The 17,880-nt window shown below is 46.4% G+C and overlaps 1 long non-coding RNA gene across 1 annotated transcript in view; it reads right to left on the bottom strand.

The window, feature by feature from the left end:
• Positions 1–1,816: 1,816 nt before the first annotated feature.
• Positions 1,817–17,880, bottom strand: part of LOC119396439 (uncharacterized) — a 177,878-nt gene continuing 161,814 nt past the window's right edge. The window contains exons 4-5 of the long non-coding RNA XR_007416596.1: positions 7,255–7,376; positions 1,817–2,483 (exon numbers count right to left, since the gene is read on the bottom strand). This is a non-coding gene — a long non-coding RNA (uncharacterized LOC119396439). The remainder of the gene's footprint in view (positions 2,484–7,254; positions 7,377–17,880) is intronic.

Raw genomic sequence — 17,880 nt, 5'->3', positions numbered from 1 at the left:
ATCATTTCAAAAGGCAAAAAGAAGGCGACACGCAAGTCATACGACAAGAAAAAAAAATATAAACCTCCCTGAGAGCGGGCTATAGAAGTATAACGTACTGAAAGCCTAGCTTGCGTAACTATAGGCCCATTTTCTGTACTGTTACTCCGCACTCCATCATCTGTTCGCTATTCGCGAGTGACTCGCCTTCCTGGTTTCTCCTGCGCTTTTTCCTCGCACGGCTCCGCGAACCCGACGCGACGTGACCGGAGAAGCGAACCGCGTTTCCGCACAGTCAGCAGCAGCACGTCCGTTCGGAGTGGTTAGCAACGCAAGCGAGTCGTCGCGGCGGCATTGTTCTCGGCAGCCGCCATGACGGGGCGTCAGGGTCGCTGGTTAACTCGGCTGGTCTACCGAGACAGCTGCACGGCTGTCGGCAAGCGCCCAGGATGCATGTACCGCATGGACCTACCGTCGGCCTATAACAGTGCGCGATACGTCGCTATTTTATAGTACAGCTGCGTAAATATGCTTCTAAGCGTGACCCGAAGATGCGGGCATAGGTGTGCGCACAGGGGGAGCATACGCCCCCCCCCCCCCCATCACCGAAGGGGATACGCCAAGACTGTCCTTACCTTTACTAAGTCGGACCTGCCCCGTCATTGTTTCAAGTGCAGGGTTATGTGCATGCAGGTTTTTAACGGTAATGGTGGCCGAGGAGCCCTGATGTTGCATTCCAAGAAGTGTTTATCTCCCAGCTTTGGCAGTGTCCTGTGGCTTTCACAGACTGTGACGAGAAAAGAGAGTGGTGGCAAAGAGTCCTTCACAGGGGAGCTCTTTCAGATCAAGTACAAGCCGTCCAGAAGACCCACGATACGGCAGTAAGGTTAAACCTTACTGTCCTGACGTGGGAGCCGCCTACGTCAACCTAAGGGTTGATCTTCAGAACCCGAATAAAGTTAATCATATCATACCACTACCTTTACTTCCAGAAAGCCTGGGTACCAAATGCATAGCCGTTGTGGGAAGCCCGTCATCGCTTCTACTTTCATTTTTGCACCCATGCTAAGCTTGTTTTCCGTTTGACTCAAGCAACATGGGGGAAGGGGGGGGGGCTGTAGTGAGACTTCGCCCCTCCCCTTCCCCCATATTGCTCGAGTCAAACGGAAAAAACCTATACCCCCCCCCCCCCCCCACACACACACACACACCTTCTTTTAACGGATAATCCTGCGCACGCCTGCGGATACAGGAATTTCTTCGGTTGAGATGTAGGTTACCGCCAATGCACTCTGCTTGTAGTGACGTCACGTAAGTGTGATCATCTGCTGTTACACTCAGTTTCCAGGTCGTTCGGCAGTTCTACGGCTTCCAGGCATGAGACTCAGCGCTAGCCTTACACCGGCATATGACTCCATTCTGGTCGTATAAGCCGATGATAGCCAAGATCGAGAAAGAGTTATAGGGAACAAGTCACACGATCCCCTATGCATTTGCCTAAGACGACTAGAAGGCGAAAGCCATTTTCTTTTTCTTCTCTGTCGAATGTATTAATCCCACCTCTCCCTTCTTCCGAAAGCATTCTGCACCCAACGTGGCTTTGCACTGCCTCCGGTATAGGAATCATAGGAAGCTTTTTCCCCCTCGCGTGATTTTGCAGCGCCTCCGATCCACTGCAAACGTAAATAATTGCAACGCGCAGATACGCAAAGCAGTTTGGATGCATAAAAACACCACCGACGTCGCTGCTAAAAACTATCGTGGGCTCAATACGAAGTGTAACATTAAAAACGTGCTGCTAAGTAATAGCTGCAGATCGATGGTCAGGGAGGTTTTATTTCGCTTTTTACAGCAGAGCTGAGGTTTTCCGTGTGTCCTACATATAAATTTATCATCATCATGAACCGGCACGCGCTCAATCCCCTCCCAAGCATTCTGTACACATGGTCAACAAGAGAAGCCGAAACGTGCCCTCCAGCTCTGCTGGGATCCAGCCTTGCGCGGCTTAGTGCAAGTTGCGCTAATTTTTCTTATTTCCAAGTTGCAGTCCACTGGGCATACTTCTGCGGTATTTCACAACACGCAGTGAAAGGAAAGAAATCAATCGCTTCTCGTAAATAGAGCGGACGTCCACTCCTGAAACCAGCGGGTAGCGCACATCAACCATAGGCTCTCCTTTTTCACTGGTCCACTCGCTAGCGCCGTGCACACGCATTGCAACTTACCCGAGCGTTTCTTGAGTGAAGAAATGCGTTCATACTTTGCTTTCAGCACGGTGTCGGCTCCCGGACGTCTGTGTAGAGTTAAACCAACCCTCGTTACGCACCAGACGCCGCCCCTCGCGAGATTACAGACGTCTGGCAGCTCCTGCACTGTGCCTCCATCTAGTTCTTTGTGCCAGTTTTCCTCTGATGGCCCTTACTCACGGTTTTCTTCTTTTTCTTCGTCTTGTTCTTCATGAACTGTGATAGATTGTGTGTTATAGCGCAACTGAAAGCGGGCCGCTAGGAGAAAGAGAGAAAGAGGGAGGGGGGGGGGGCAACCATATAATAATATTACAAAGTGATCAACCATTAGTTACAAGGCTTTACAAACTTCATCATAAATTGCAAGGTTTCTTTCCTGAAAAGTTATCAGTGCCCGTTAAAGACCAGTTGGCCGAAATTGCCGGAGCCCTCCGCTACGGTGTGCCTCATAATAACATCATGATACTGGCACGTAAAACCCATGAAATTAAATTATTAGACTTAAGCTATCACTTGTTGAAAAGTTAAGAACATATGCCAACTCAGTTCATATCTTGACTTCTGATGACTTGGCATGGTTGATTGATGTTATGCGGCAAGAATGGTCACCTTCAGGTTGTTAAAAGAGGCAGTCACAAAAGATCACGGGTGATCTAGCCACATAGAGTTGAAAAATGGTACAATTAGCTGTCACGGTTATTAATCGCAGATGTGGCGCAGACTACTCAAATGATGAACGATGTAAACTTCCTTCTGTCTCCATAGCCCGGAGTTTCGATATTAATGCTTCAAAGGCGACAGCTTAAAGCCGACAACGCGATAAACATTCGAACAGCTCCTTCAACATTAGCCACTCAATGGTGCATGTTTTAGTTCTTGGCACACTGAAAAGTTACGCTCATCGGTGAAGAAGTGACAGCATCGCATGGAACGCTGACAAGTACTAAGCACTTGTAGGGAACATATGAATATACATCATAGTTCAAGATATGCAGACAGCTATTTTAATTGGCGACATTTCAAACGAACGATGTTCAAGTGATGCATCTTCGTATAGTGCAAGGCCATAGATAAGAAGCATGTCTCGTGTTGTATGCTTTGTTTTTATAGCTTTATGACTTTTATTCCGCATATAAGCATCATCAAAAAGAACACACGTCATACGAGCAAATTGTACTTTTCGTTATAATGGTCCCAGTGTGATCACACCTCCGAGCTACAGACTAGAAAGAACAAAATGAACTCAACATTACTAAGCGCAAAAATCTTCCGTCTCCGTCTCTTGTCTGAAAGTTTTTGCGCTTTGTGTCGTTGAGTATGAAGTACCAACTAGCTCTAACCCTCACGTTGCTAAGTACGAAAATGAAGCCCTGATTATCGTACAGTTAAGGCGCCAGCGCCTTGATTACGCTCTCCTGATCCGAATCACTTAGTTCCAGCGGCTACGCGTTACAGCGATCAAGTTCATTTGTGACGTCATTAGGAGCGCTCCACTTACGACGCACTCAGCGTAAGGAAGGCGTACTCCGGCCCGTCTGGGTTTGCAATCACAATGATACAGGCTGGCCAAGAGCGAACTGCGGAGGCGGGCCTTCGTAGTAAATTGAGAAATAATTACAATAATTTATTCCACTACTTGTTCTTAACGCTCGCGAATGACAGAGGCGGACGATGAGACGGAAATTATGATGACTCTCAGTGACCAGCACGTGCTGGTATATGCGAGCAGCGGCGCCGCATGCGTTATCAACAGGATCTCTTAGCTAGTCGTGAGCGATAGGTGATAAAGGAAAGAGTGAATCGAGTGAGAGATAGTGCTTGTCTTCTCAGCACCCGAGGACCTCCTGATGTTATCGCGCCGACAATAAATAAATAAATAAATAAATAAATAAATAAATAAATAAATAAATAAATAAATAAATAAATAAATAAATAAATAAGACATTCGTGCTTTGGGATCGCCAATGCGCAGAAATGCAGCTGCAAATTTGACAATCGGACCGTTAAAATGGAATCACAGCTGCTCCTGTTTTCGAGGCTCACAGGTGTTACATGATAGTGCGGAACAAGGTCCCTCATTACCGTGACGTATTGACCACATCGCTCCAGTATCGGAAAACATTGTGCTATGTACCTTCATGCAGACAAAGAAATTCCAAACGCGAACGCCAACGCGCGAGTTGTTGACATAAAGATCTCTTTATACATGTAAGACCTGAACGCATCATTGAATAAGCAGGTTGCGTCAATTTTCATTGCAAACTATATATAACAAAGATCTTGCTGTTCCATCATCGCTATTGAAATCAAGCAAGTAACCTAACTATAGAGTATACAACGTTTGTTAAAATACATATTTACCTGTACTATAAGCAGCTAGGGCAACGTGTGTCTAGCACTCCACTCATTATATAGACTCTGCCTTTCTTTCTTTTTCTCAGACGTACACTCCATCTTCTAACCGTCGCGCTCTACTTGAAAATTTCCAGCGATCCGCGGGCAGAGTTCTCCTGCCGTGCACGCGATATCGCAACGACTCCGTGCCCGCGCTACACTTGGCTCTCTTGAGAAAGAGCACGAAGCCCTTCCACGGCACGCTGCTCACGCCGGCGTTCGCGATAGGCGCGAAGCAATGCGTGATGTTTGCTCGGCGAGAGCCACACTATCCAGACCAGACCAAGCCCGGCTGGTCTGGACACCCCCCCCCCTGCTCTGCCGGCAAAGTTCAATATTTGCCACGCACTTGGCCCCGACAAAACCACCCTCCCTCCAATGTGTGCCTTTCGCGCTACTCGAGGATTACCGGTATTGCACCGCGCATCGGCCGAGTGCAATAGCTTGGTTGGTGCGAGCTAAAACAAGCAGACGCGGCAGGATTTGCGCGCATGCGCGCTCACTCGAGGAGCTGCGCTTGTATAGCGCCTGCGGCCGGGTCAGAGATGCGTTTGAACTGGCTCCGTGATGCCCCGAATTGGCACGCGAAGTCCAATATCGCGCCGAACGTGTCAGAAGAGCAGATACTATAGGGCGAGTTTGTAAGGCCTCATGATGGTACTTAGAAGGGCCAAAAAACACAAGGTCTGTGTACAGGTTCTCTTTTCTTGCGTTTCCGGTGTTTTCCTTTGCGCTTCTGAGTACCATCATTGAACGTGGTCACCTGCTTGAGGGCTTAGCAATGAGCCTTTATTTGCTCGCGAATGATGCATAGGCGTTATATGCATACGCGAGAGAAAGTACGTCGGCAGTGTGGGAGATCTCAGCTGTCTCTAGTGGGGTCCTGTGCCAATTTCGGTCGAGCTTGCTATAGCATGCCTTGCGCATTCAACAGTTTGAGAACAAATTTCTATAGCCGTCCAACAGCGTACAAACTGTGAAACTGTGTGAACTAATATAATGCAAACGTTGAACATCCGTTACACCCTTCATTTGCAATTCCGCATTGGAAAAGCACGTAAGCCACATACTCTGTGTGTTACGAAAGGGTTTAATTATGATTCCATCAATATTCCATCAAGAGATATTCTTTTATAAAGAACGCAGTGTGCTGTAAGAGGTAAAAGTGCACTGACGTCATCGAGAATGTTATTTCATTATTTAACAAACACTGTCAAAAAGATGTGCTTTATATTCATCTGTTTATCTCTGGAAATACATTCCAAACTTTAAATCATACGTTGACGTCACGTGAATACTCATTATAGAAGCTGGGGAATCTTTGTCAACATGAGGCGCTGATCGCCATCTGCGTCGGAAGAGGTTTGAAATATTATGGTAGTTTAGCGCAAACTCACACAATTACAGCGCAGCATTGAAGTTTCGGTTTATTTTGCAATGTTCATATATTAGCTCAATGCACCGCCTCCGAAGCAGTGACTGCGAACATTTGTATAAAAACAGGGTTCACTTAGCTCCTCTATCTTTACCTGTTCTGTTTTGTTTTGTTTTATTTTGTTCTGTTTTGTTTTGTTTTGCTCTGTTTTGTTCTGTTTTGTTCTGTTTTGTTTTGTTCTGTTTTGTTCTGTTTTGTTCTGTTTTGTTTTGTGTTTTATTAACCAAGTAATATGTGAATCCTCGCCGCGGCTCGTCAACGTTCGACTGCTGGAGGCTGAGAAGTTCGACCAAAATCACGCTGTAATGCTGTTGTACTGCACGCAATAAGCGACAAACGGGGGCATGACTCTCGGTGTGGAGACAAGGCACGGAGTGAACCAAGAACAGCGTATTCGGCATTCATCGGTCGAGAAGAGGCACTCAATTAACTTCAGCTCTTTTGTTTAATTCGATGCACTGCGCCTTGTATGTATGTACATATCAGCTGCTGCGCCTCCCTCCCCCCTCACGTCCTGGTGGTTATTCTCCAGGCAATCGTTCTGCTTCGTCCCCTGCTGTGCTCGCTTTTGCACAATGACTCGATACGTTGGGCGCTGCTGCGCATGCTCTGGAAAAAAGATGGTCTCGGCAGTGAGGTCTTAGATGCCGGGCTGCCGCGTGATAAAGATGAGTAAGAAACAATAAACGCGAGATACTTTACGACGCTCTCGGTGAACCTGCGACCTCGTACTGCTCCTTCGCAATAAGGTGCCGTAAGTCAAGGGCTTCCGCCAGCCTTTCCTCGAATGGAATAACGCACCGTCGAGTACAATGTACACCTCTATAAATGGCGTGAAACAAAAAATAAAGAGGCGTAAATAAAGGTCGTACATGTTGATCCATGCGCTGCCGCCCGCTGCTTACAATAACATACACTACAGCATATGTGTATCGATCAGGGGCTGTAATGAACGCGTAACGTATCAGTAAGGATGCTATGATAAGAAAAGAGATCACGGGTTGTTTTCTTTTTCTTTCTTCTTTTTTTTCGCAAGCCACTCCAAATTCGGGAAGCCATAAGTTTCTTTACAGCGGAACCTTCGACCATTGAAATTGGGAACAGTGCGCTAAGGGACCGTATTTTAGGGACAAAAATAACGCAGGCATTTCCAAGGTCAGGCAAAAGACGTGATTTCGTCGGCAGCGTAGTCAGACACACCTCGGCGGTGTCGTGGAACTATGACGCTCAACTACCCGAAAGCGTTCGACATATCCAGATTTCTGTTCGCTATTGCATCGATACCATTGGCGGATATGAGGTTGCTAGAGTCAAGGCACGTTCTGAAACGGAGTTCGTTCTAATTTCAGTCTGCGTACTTGTGGCTTCGAGAATCTTGCCTGAAAAGCGGATTAGCAAAACACCTTCTTTCTTCTAACAGTGACCGCCATTCAATGGACTGAAAGCAGTAAAATTAAAAAGAAAGTGACCTTCGAGAACTGGGATGACTGTGGTTGCAAAAAGCGCCCAAGAAAACGCTTTAGTGCCGTTACATGGACAAGCAAACTAGTAATGTAACAACCAACCCATCAAAAGACCGTGTTGGTGAAAAAACTATACGGTCTACTCTCAACGCCATGTGACCTCTGTGGCATGAAGAAGCCCTGGTCCCTGGTCGAGACTCTGGTCTCGACCCTGGTCGAGACTCAACATAGGCTGCATCAACTAGATTAAGTGAAAGATTGGGCATAAAAGACGCGTCAGTGTGCACAGCGTGTAATGTTCCTCACATGTGACATGCACTGATGCGTTTACCTCCCAGTGCAAGAATCTACAGAGGCCGGGCTTCACTTGCAGCGCTGCTTTAACATTTAGATCTTCGGGATAATCTCGGTGCACGGAGAAATACCAGCCATGCTCTGGGAGCTCCACAAGCGCTGCTGGTGCTTCTGATAGGACCTACATGCCCAACAAAAGCTTTGTAAATAACTTTATCACGCATATGTGTGTCTTCATACGTGCAGGGGCGTTCAAAAGTTCCCAGGCTGCTATCCCATGTAATCTTATGACAGGGCGGCCGGGGAACATTTGGCCACCCCTGTACGGGCTATGTGACCACTGTATATTTCACGACTATACCACATATCATCCGCAGTGACTGCCAAGCAATCAAGCAGGGCCAATATTTCTGTCTTTTCATTAAACCAGCATCTCTCTCTTTCTCTGATTGGCGTAAAAAGCTAACGTGTCCGTAATGCTCGACCGCGTCTTAACGCGGCCAACTGCTCCGCGGGGCGTTTCTCTCGCTTCAGCGCCCACCACGTGCGCAGGGCTAACTAAATCATCTCGGGTGAAGTGAGAAACGGCGGCAGGCAGTCATAGATTCCCTCTCCCTCTACGAGCAATGAAGCGGTCCTCAGGGGGAGAGCGGATGGACAGCGCGAGCATACATTACACGCACGTTGGGCGCGCGAGGAAGCGGCCGCCAACGAGTCACAAGATATACGGCCCTTTGTTTTGTGAGGCGGCGATCTCCGCTCTCACTAAAACTATACGGTGCGTCCCGCATCGCCGGCGCGTAAGCCCTTTCTCGCGTCGTCTAAGCTGGGCCGCTCCTGCCCGGCTCTCTCGGTATTCTTCGGTCATTTATCTGCAGTCGGCACTAAACTTCTGTCGGATGCTTCGGGAGCGCTGTGTGCTTGTCAGGCCGACCGGAATGTATATAGAATGCATATTAGTGCATATAGAACGCTCTCACAGGGAGCTTTCGCTGCGAGGCGCAAGGACGGCAGGCCCACCTAGACGTGAAAAATTTCGCGACTCTGATGAACCAGTCCGAGTGGGACGAGACTTGGTCTTTTTGAGAAGTCTCACGGTGTGAGCAGGGGTCGAAGGGCAGTGTGAGGACGTTGATTCCAGCAAGTCCTGAACCTATGGATTGACTTCAGTGCCGCGATACTGGGCTTATGTTAACCTTGCCGTTTTATATCTTTAACAAATAAACGAACAGGGCTACGGCGGACGCATACGCATGAAAGTGGTTGGGTTGGCACATTCGACGTTTCACGACCTTAAAAATCTATATCGCGGTATACAAAAGTAGGAAAACATTCGCTTGACAGCCCAAGGTGGCGGCACCCATGTGTGTTACGTAAAATTGTCTATAAGCCGTCGCAACAGGGGGCCGTACGAATGCATTAATTACAGTGTTCACAAATAATTAACCTGCACGAAAGACTTGTGAAAACTTACAAGTTTCGACAAGTTATTCGTGACAACAGCTGTGACGGCGCGCATGCACTCGCTTTGTATTCGTATCCACCCCGAACCCCATATGTGTGCAGGACAGTAAACCGTGTACGTGTTCTGGTCATGCCTAGCTCTCCTTTCATTTTCTGAACACGAACGTCGCCGCTATAGAACACCTCTTTGAGAAGTAGCATTGTTACGGCTGTTTGATAAGTTAGACTTAATTAATCATGTTGAAAGTTGACCGACATCAAACGAGAAGAGAAAATATACGTGTGCGTCTTTTATTCATGCGTTCATCGTGTTTGCCCTGTTGAAACTTTCAATATGGGTATAGTCATAATCGGCCAGTTTCTTGTTCTAAGATGACGCAGACGTATGGAATTCATATGGTGCACTTATTAATTGAAGCGCGCCATTCTTCGAAAATTCGAACGTTCTCTCTGCTTTCACAACAAAAAGAACAGCGAAAAGAAGTACCCCTTTCCGCGAGCACTAGTGGTGTTTCTTCTCACTCAGGGCATCTCTAAATTTCATAGACAACGGAAGCTTGCATACCCTCGCCAGTTGAAGTTCTTTCATACCATAGTTATTCGTTGCCACGTGAAAGGGAGTAAATGTCGCCATTGTAAGATTCGTTAATTTCAGGTCGGTGCTGATACTAAAAGTAGAGACAGGTGTATAGAGAACCGAGCGAAGAGAAACCCTTGTGCCAATTCTTCAGCACTCAGTCCGGCTTTTTTTTTTTTTTTTTTTGAGAATCGCAGCCCGGAACACGTAAAAACCAACTGCCACAAGTGCAACTGCAGCGCGCACAAGAACATCGTATCTGCAGGCTGATTGAATTTTGCTGCTCTTTAAAGAAAATTCTTTGGTTAATACTTTCCGTTTGTAAATGTCGCTTTTCATTCGTGATATGCGTCTGAACACTCTATACGGGCGCGTTTGCCGTCCTTTTTTCGACTGTTGAGTTTGTTTTATTTCAATTTTCCTTGCGTGTGTGTGCGCGTATTCATGACGCGGCGCCTCTCTTCTAAGGCTCACTCTTTGCCTGGGGCCTTGGTTGGGTATCGGTTCGCGGACGCGTTTTGTAATGGCGTACCGGTTATCCTGGCGGCTCCTTTAGATTGGATCTTTTGTGAGCCCCTGGAGCCTCAGGCACTTCCTTTCATTTTCTTTTTTTCAGCCTGAGCACAGGAAGGAAAATTAGACTCGGTCACAGTGTTCTTTTCAAACGCGATGGTTGTAGCAGAACGGCGAAAACCGAAAAAAATATGTAACAAAATTTTATGAACCAATAGGGTAGCTCAATAAGGATGCAAGGAAACGAAGATAAGACAAAGTGTCGGTGAGGAAGGGTTGCGAGAGGTCTGTACCAGATGAACAGCAAAGTTGAACAAGTTGAAGTTGAAGAACAGAACGCTCCGTGTTCAATTTATTTCGCCATAAACGTACACGTTCTTGATGCATATGCAGCAAGAACTATAGTTTCTCGCCTCATAGCATCTATCGAGACAAAGGAACGCGTCCAAATCGCAAGAGAGAGGCGGTTTCACAATGCAGGGCTCGATGATTCGTATTATTTAGATGATTATGAGAATGATGATGAGGATGTTGTAGGTTGCCGGCGGATCTAGCCTTGCGAGATCTGCAGGCAATTGCCCCTCCCGGTTTCTTCCTTTCAGGTTATGTTCAAGTAGTATCCAGGTTATGTTCAAGTAGTATGTTGCGTCGTGCTGCGCGCGACGCAGCTATGCACATGCCGGTGACCTATGAGCTGTCCCACATACAGTGTTGTGCCGGAACCCCATATCACCGCACCACACTCCAACATAAGATATTAGTTAGAAGATGTCCGCTAATTAAGTAGTTCTAACCAAAGTCAGCCGCGCAGTCATAAGATGGTCCTTATGCATCTAAAGCAAAAACGCATTTTTGTTTCTGTGAAGAATCTGATGAAAATAGCAAACACCTTTTTGTTCTTCTGCCTTGCAGTAAATGCGCAGAGTTCCGCCAGAAGGTGTCAATAAATCTAGACAGAATGTAAGAACGGGCTTGTTGGGGGTGATACATGGCGAAACATGTAGTTCACAAAAAAAGACTTGGACGAAGAAAGTGAAGACAGGACGATGCGCTTCGTCCTGTCGTCACTTCCTTCGTCCATGCCCTTCATAGTGCACTACAACTTTCGCCAAGAAAACAACAGATTTTCGAAAGGAATAGCTACGGCTATATTTAAGGGAAAGCTTCGCCCGTGTCTCTATATTTTACCCCCTCATTCAACTGCCCACGTGGGAGCGGCCCGCTGGACGATAATCGCGTTTCTCAGTATCCTCAACAAAGTTTTTCCATCCATCCATCCGTCCATCCATTACAATCCCCACGTGCAGGATTGCAATCTAAACACAGTCTAGTTAACCTCCCTCCCTGCCTTTTCTGTACAACCTCTCCCCTCTCTCTCTCTCTCTACGCCTATGTCCGCGCATTGGAAATGCAGCGCTCGTAAAATACAACCGCGCACTCTCACCAGATCTCGATGAGGCGGCAGACATCCACCTGGTCTGCCAGGGGGCCGAAGAACGGAGCCATGCTTGAGGGGTTCGGTCGCCGCCGTCCTGTCTCCAGGATGCGACTTTCAGGTTGCGAGAATGACAGCATGCACACACCCCGGTCCGGATGCACCGCAGCGGCACTTCCTGAAGCCAGGACAAAGAGGGGAGGAACACTGGACGATGCCCGGCGGAAGCAAAGCTTGCAAAGCCTCCAACTGAACTGCACAATGCCCCAGGGGGCATGAAGAATTCGATGAGCTGTGGTAAGGGTGGGCAAATTTCTGTTCCTCTTTGCTCTTGGTGACTATACTCCGTTTCATACATCAGGTGCAAAGATATGGAAGCTAACGGTACTTCTTGCAGTGGATGCGTTCACACCGCGAAATCGACCATTGATTTTGCGACTCGTAATGCCTTTTCCTTTTTCGTTTTTAGACTGAGCAATAAATAAATATGCTCCGTGACTTAGAAATCAACTAAGTTTTTTACACGGCTGTCAATAGGTTGTTCTGGGTTGCTTAGCGTCTCTTTGCTTACGTATCGTGGCCTCCGCGATTACTTCCGGCAGCGCGCAGCCGGAGCCAATCGCGGAGGCCACGTTTACAACGACGACATCCAAGCGGGAGACACGCGGACTTCCACAGCGTTGAATCTGATGTATGAAACGAAGCGCAGCGCTTGATAGCCAGCGCTATACTGCGATTTGGGTGTCGTATCAAAATATGCTAAGCCTCTCTGATAGGGAGGTCAAGAAATGCCTGCGATATCTCAAACGACGATAGGCGTAAGCTCGAATCAAACAATCGATAACACCCCGCATGTCTTGCCGAGCACTTTTCACTGCATGGCGCGATAAGAGGCGCGCATGCGCTCCTGCGTTATACGCTGGTGTTCAGACAGATCATACGTAGAATTAGAGCCTCAAGAAGAGCAATAGAACGCAAAATAAGACCGCGTCCTACGCAAAACACTCTTCGCCAACTAAGCTGTGCGTTACGGCGATGTTACAAGGGAGCGAAGTTTCAGCGCTGTTCGCCGATATTCTGTGCGCGAAACTTGAAAATGAGAAGGTAGAGAATAACGACTATAACGTCAGCGACAAAAGAAAGCAAATGCGCATGCCCGTGAACTCCACTTTCCAGCTTTCGCTATTCGTTCGTAGTAGTAATAATAATAATAATAATAATAATAATAATAATAATAATAATAATAATAATAATAATAATAATAATAATAATAATAATAATAATAATAATAATAAAGAAAGCATGAGAAAGACCAACATGCAGGCGGAGTCTTTCATTTGCCTAAAGACTTCACCACGTTTCTTCGTTGATTTCACATCGATGAAAAGTGTAAAAAGGTACGTTAATCCTGTTCGCATGAAAGCAACTGACGTAATTATGGGGTTTTAAGAGACAAAACTACGATATGACTGTGCGGCGCGTCCCAGTGGAAGACTTCGAAGTAATCTTGACGATCTGAAGTTCTTTCGCGGGCACCTAAATATACCTACACGGGTGTTCTTCCATTCCGCCCCCATCGAAGTGCAGCCGCCGCCGTGGCCGGGAATCGAACCGGGGTCCTCGAGCTCGGCAGAGCGACAGCTTACCTGCTAAGCTACCGCGGCTGGTCGAAAACGATTTAGTGCAAGGACCGAGGTCATAGCGTTGAAACTGCAGGAGTGCCCCTAACTGTGCTGGTTGGTGTACATCGTTAAGACAGGAACAACCAGCACTACAGACGGGATGGTGATGGAACGGCAGACAGCTGGCCGATGTCCGTCGTTCTGTCACCATCCCGCCTGTAGCGCTGTTTGTTTGTTTGTTACCTCCTTACATATACCGATGATTACAGAAAATAACTCTACAGAAAAAAATACACTTAAACTGCAATATTTCAAGATCTTTTAAAGGGACCGACAACCAACTTTTGCGGTACCCGTTTTCTTGAGTGCAACGGGAAGCTTACCGGTCAGAGCTTCTAATCACGGAGTGGTAACGCGGAGAACGCCGTAAAACATTTGTAATCACAGTTTTCCGATCTGCAGCGATTATGCAGTCTTAATATCACATGCTGCAAACAGTGAGAGGTGAGCGCGATAGCGATTATACACCAGCAGTGGTGACAAGTTATGCCCTAAGTATACGTTTGCAAAGCCTGCGGCGCCGCGACTACTGCTTTCTAGCCTATTAAATTATTTTACAATAGTTATAGCGTTTTTCTGGGGCTTCTTGTAGGAGTACTATGGCCGTACACAGGTCGCTTTATCACATTTTAGTCAAGCCAAGCTAAGCCTTCGAAAATGAAACAAGCGGTAGGATACATCAGCAGTGTTGTTCATGAAGTGGTAGCAATCCTCCACAGAACAGTAAGTCGATGGCATTTTGCGAGCAGCAGCGCAAACTCGCGTGCTACTCTTCAAAAGTCCGATACGACGAGAGCAGACGAGAGTCGAGCTACGCGGGAAACGCCGCCGGACGCCACGCGCATGTGCCGCAGCCTCCGTTTCACTGGAAGTACTGGAAGCCACGAAAGCAGCGCCGCATCCCATGCTTTACTTCTTTTACCTTAGAAGCAAACGGGATTCGACAATAAAATACATATTCAAAATTTCAGCCCTCGTTCTGGTGCGTGTAAAAGCAATGGGCTACGTACAACAAAGCTCTTAAGACTGCATACGTCTAGTTCATGGCGCTCGCGCTAGGCTGCGCGACATACCGGTTTTTGTTACTTTTAAACGCGATTTAAAAATATAAATTCCACTCAGATCGCGAAAAGTATTCTGGAATCTGTCACTATAATTCACGGCCTTTTCATTTCCACCAGGATCTAGTCACCCGTTCTGGCCAGTTGTCGGTCCCTTTAAGATTGACCTTCCATTTGCAAAACGTATAGGTGCTCACCATAATATATATATATATATATATATATATATATATATATATATATATATATATATATATATATATATATATATATATATATATATATATATATATATATATATATATATATTTTTTTTTTTTGGCTCGAGTTTGAACGGCTTCCATTCGCCAAAAATATCCCGAAAAATCTTGGCCGTCCAGCCACGCGAAGCCATTTCGCTGCGTAACGGCGCTAGCTCCTTTCGGCACGCGCGTCACAGGTGACGCAGTTTTTTTGCTGGTTAATTCTACACGGTGCTTGTCTCATTGTTGCGACACAATATTCCGTTCATCGCTTAGGGATGGTCGGTTAAAATTTTTAATCGATTAATCGTTAATCGTTAATCGATTTAGCCTTTAATCGGTTAATTGCTTTCGGTGAAATTTTTAATCGATTAATCGATTAATCGACATTTTTAATGGGTGCTTTAAAACCGACATATCTTTGAGAGGCATCGTTCGTGTTTAATATGGGCCCAAATCTTTTTATTAGACGCGTTGACGATCCAAAATTCCCACTTTCGAAAGTGTCGACGACGGGCCTCTTGTGTCCAGTGTGCGAAAATTCACACTTTCGCACACTGAACACAAGGGGCCCGTCGTCGGTGGTTGATGTCGCGGATTCAAGCATCTGTGGCCATCATTCCCGGACTATTCGGCAGCAGGTCGCATTTTCTCGAAGCCTGCATACTCGAGCTCATCGAAACCGGAGGCGCGTTCGGGGACCACACTGGTTGGAAAGTCGCAGTTGAAACATGCAGTGCGGCGGAGGGTGAGGAAATCCCGAGAAAGGTAAAAGAGAGACGAGGATAAATTATGTAAGACGCTCCCTCTAGTAAGCAAGGCATCTTTTCTCGGTTTGTCAGTTAGATATTGTGGAAGCCCTACATAATTGCGGACTGACGCGATCTTTTTCTTGAGGTCATAGCCCTCAAGAAAAAGACCTTGTGATTACACAGAAATATACTGGTCTCAAACAGACCATCCGTACAGGCAAGTGCGGGAAATAGAAGGAAAGAAGATGACATTTAGGGGCTCGTTTTTCTTTGTTAGACACAATAATAATTAGAACTAACAGACAATATTGCCAAGAAAAAGTATAGGGGGTGTTATTTGTAATAATTGGGATATAAATCTGAAGAAAGTAAAGTGGACGGAAAGATAACTTCGCCGGAAGGGACCGAACCTGCGACCTTCGAATAACGCGTCCGATGCTCTACCACTGAGCTACGGCACCGGTCATCCCCCCGTCCACTTCATAGGGTACACATGTGTATTTAAATCTAGGAGTGTTAGTCAGCGCCGATCGCAGCCATGGCGGCGAGTGTGGAACACTCTTTTTCTGCCTTTTGGCGTCACGTAGCTAGTGACCTTTTTTTACGAGCTGGCAGCTGATCAATAATCCCTCGCATACTACCTGAAGGCATCATGTCTGCGAGAACAAGACCCTCGCTATGAATGAAGGAAAGAAGATTACTTTTAGGGGCTCGTTTTTCTTTGTTAGACACAATATTAATTAGAACTAACAGACAACAATGCGAAGGTAAGTATAAGGGATGTTAAGGGTGTATGACACCCTTAACAGTTAGTTCTAATTAATATTGCGGGAAATAGAGTGGCATGAGTTCTTGCCTCCCGGCTAGAAAAAACAGCAGCTGCGCCAGTATACTCCGCAGGTTTCACCTAATCTTTGCCGTAACACGGCGCCACTCACACCTTTTCAATCGTGTGTACATCCTAAACTGTGAGCGTTATCTAGTGTACCAGACATTACAACATAAATTGCGCGATTGTCCTTTCTTGTCACAGCAGTAGACGGGGGCCTCTAGCTGAAAGCTGTATTTCTCCCTAAATACGCGACCATGCAGTATTACTAAGTGCTTCAAGGTCACTTAATTCTTCAATAGTAATACACTGGATGCTAGACGTTCGGTAAAACCGACGCGTAAAGTTGCGGACTACATAAGGGTCTATAAGAACCATTTCACAATTCGCGAGTGCGCATTCCTGCGCTACATTTTCTCTCAACTAATGGCAGCAACTTTCTTGCTTCAAGTGGAGACGAGGTCGTAGTTGCACGTGCTGGCGTTTGTCTGTTATGCGTGCTCGTGTCAAGAGAGCCGAGTCTACACTTTCCGCGTCCCAGCGCAAGCAAACCGCGCTTGAACACTCTGTTTGAAGAAGTGACTAGCTGCCATTAATTGGGCTAACTGCATCGTAGGAAAGCTGGCTCAACAATTATGAAAATGGTATATATACCCTATAAGACGGACAGTTGGGCTAGTTGGTATACAGAATAATAAAAGATGGTTACTAGCGTCCTTCTCCTCTTTACGCTAGCAAACGTGTCTTATTATGTATATACGGATTACCTAATCATCTCTTCATCATCGTACTTCATCACTCTTTTTCCCCCGTTGCGTTTTCCGCGGTGCAGAGTAGAAGGCAGGGGCGGGGGCGTACTAGCTCGGGCCACCCTCTCTGCCTTGTAATATATTTTCTCTCTCTCTTTCATTGGTAAACAATATTTTATTTGCTAAAGAGTAAAACAGAACGGCACTAAGAACCAGTGAGGAAATAAGCAGCGCATATTACAATGCCGCACTTACACAAGAATCGAGTAAAATCTGAGGGTTGAATAAAATACAAAAAGTTTCGATAGACACTACAGGTGACGAAAACTACTCGTTTATCAAATGTAAGCAGACATGCGTTTGTGCGGCAACACGATGACACAGCGCGGCAAAAAACAAACACGAACAAAATAAGCTACAAGACGATGCGCTGGCACGTATGAAATTTACAGAAAAGAATAAACTTCTCTTTTGAAAGTTGGCGAATCCACGTGCTGCTTACTTTCTCAACAGTCCCCTTTTTTGTTTTGTTTCATGGGGTTGCTGCTCCGAACCACATGCTTTTTTTTTTCTACTGAGCGAAGAAATGTCAGTTGCCCGAGATGCTCGGGCGACAACCGACACCTCCTTTGGGTCGCCACACATCCAGCATGCGAAAAAAGGCGCTCGGATGCTACTGACGTTGCAGAAATTGGCAAATACTCCATTGCAACGTCAAACACATGATCAAGGCCAGTTCGCATGCTGTGCGAAGCCTCAAGTGAA

This window comes from Rhipicephalus sanguineus, chromosome 6, assembly GCF_013339695.2.
Source record: "Rhipicephalus sanguineus isolate Rsan-2018 chromosome 6, BIME_Rsan_1.4, whole genome shotgun sequence".
Taxonomy (NCBI): Eukaryota; Metazoa; Arthropoda; class Arachnida; order Ixodida; family Ixodidae; genus Rhipicephalus; species Rhipicephalus sanguineus.
Note: the sequence above shows the minus strand (reverse complement) of the source record. Positions and strands in the feature narration are given on the sequence as shown.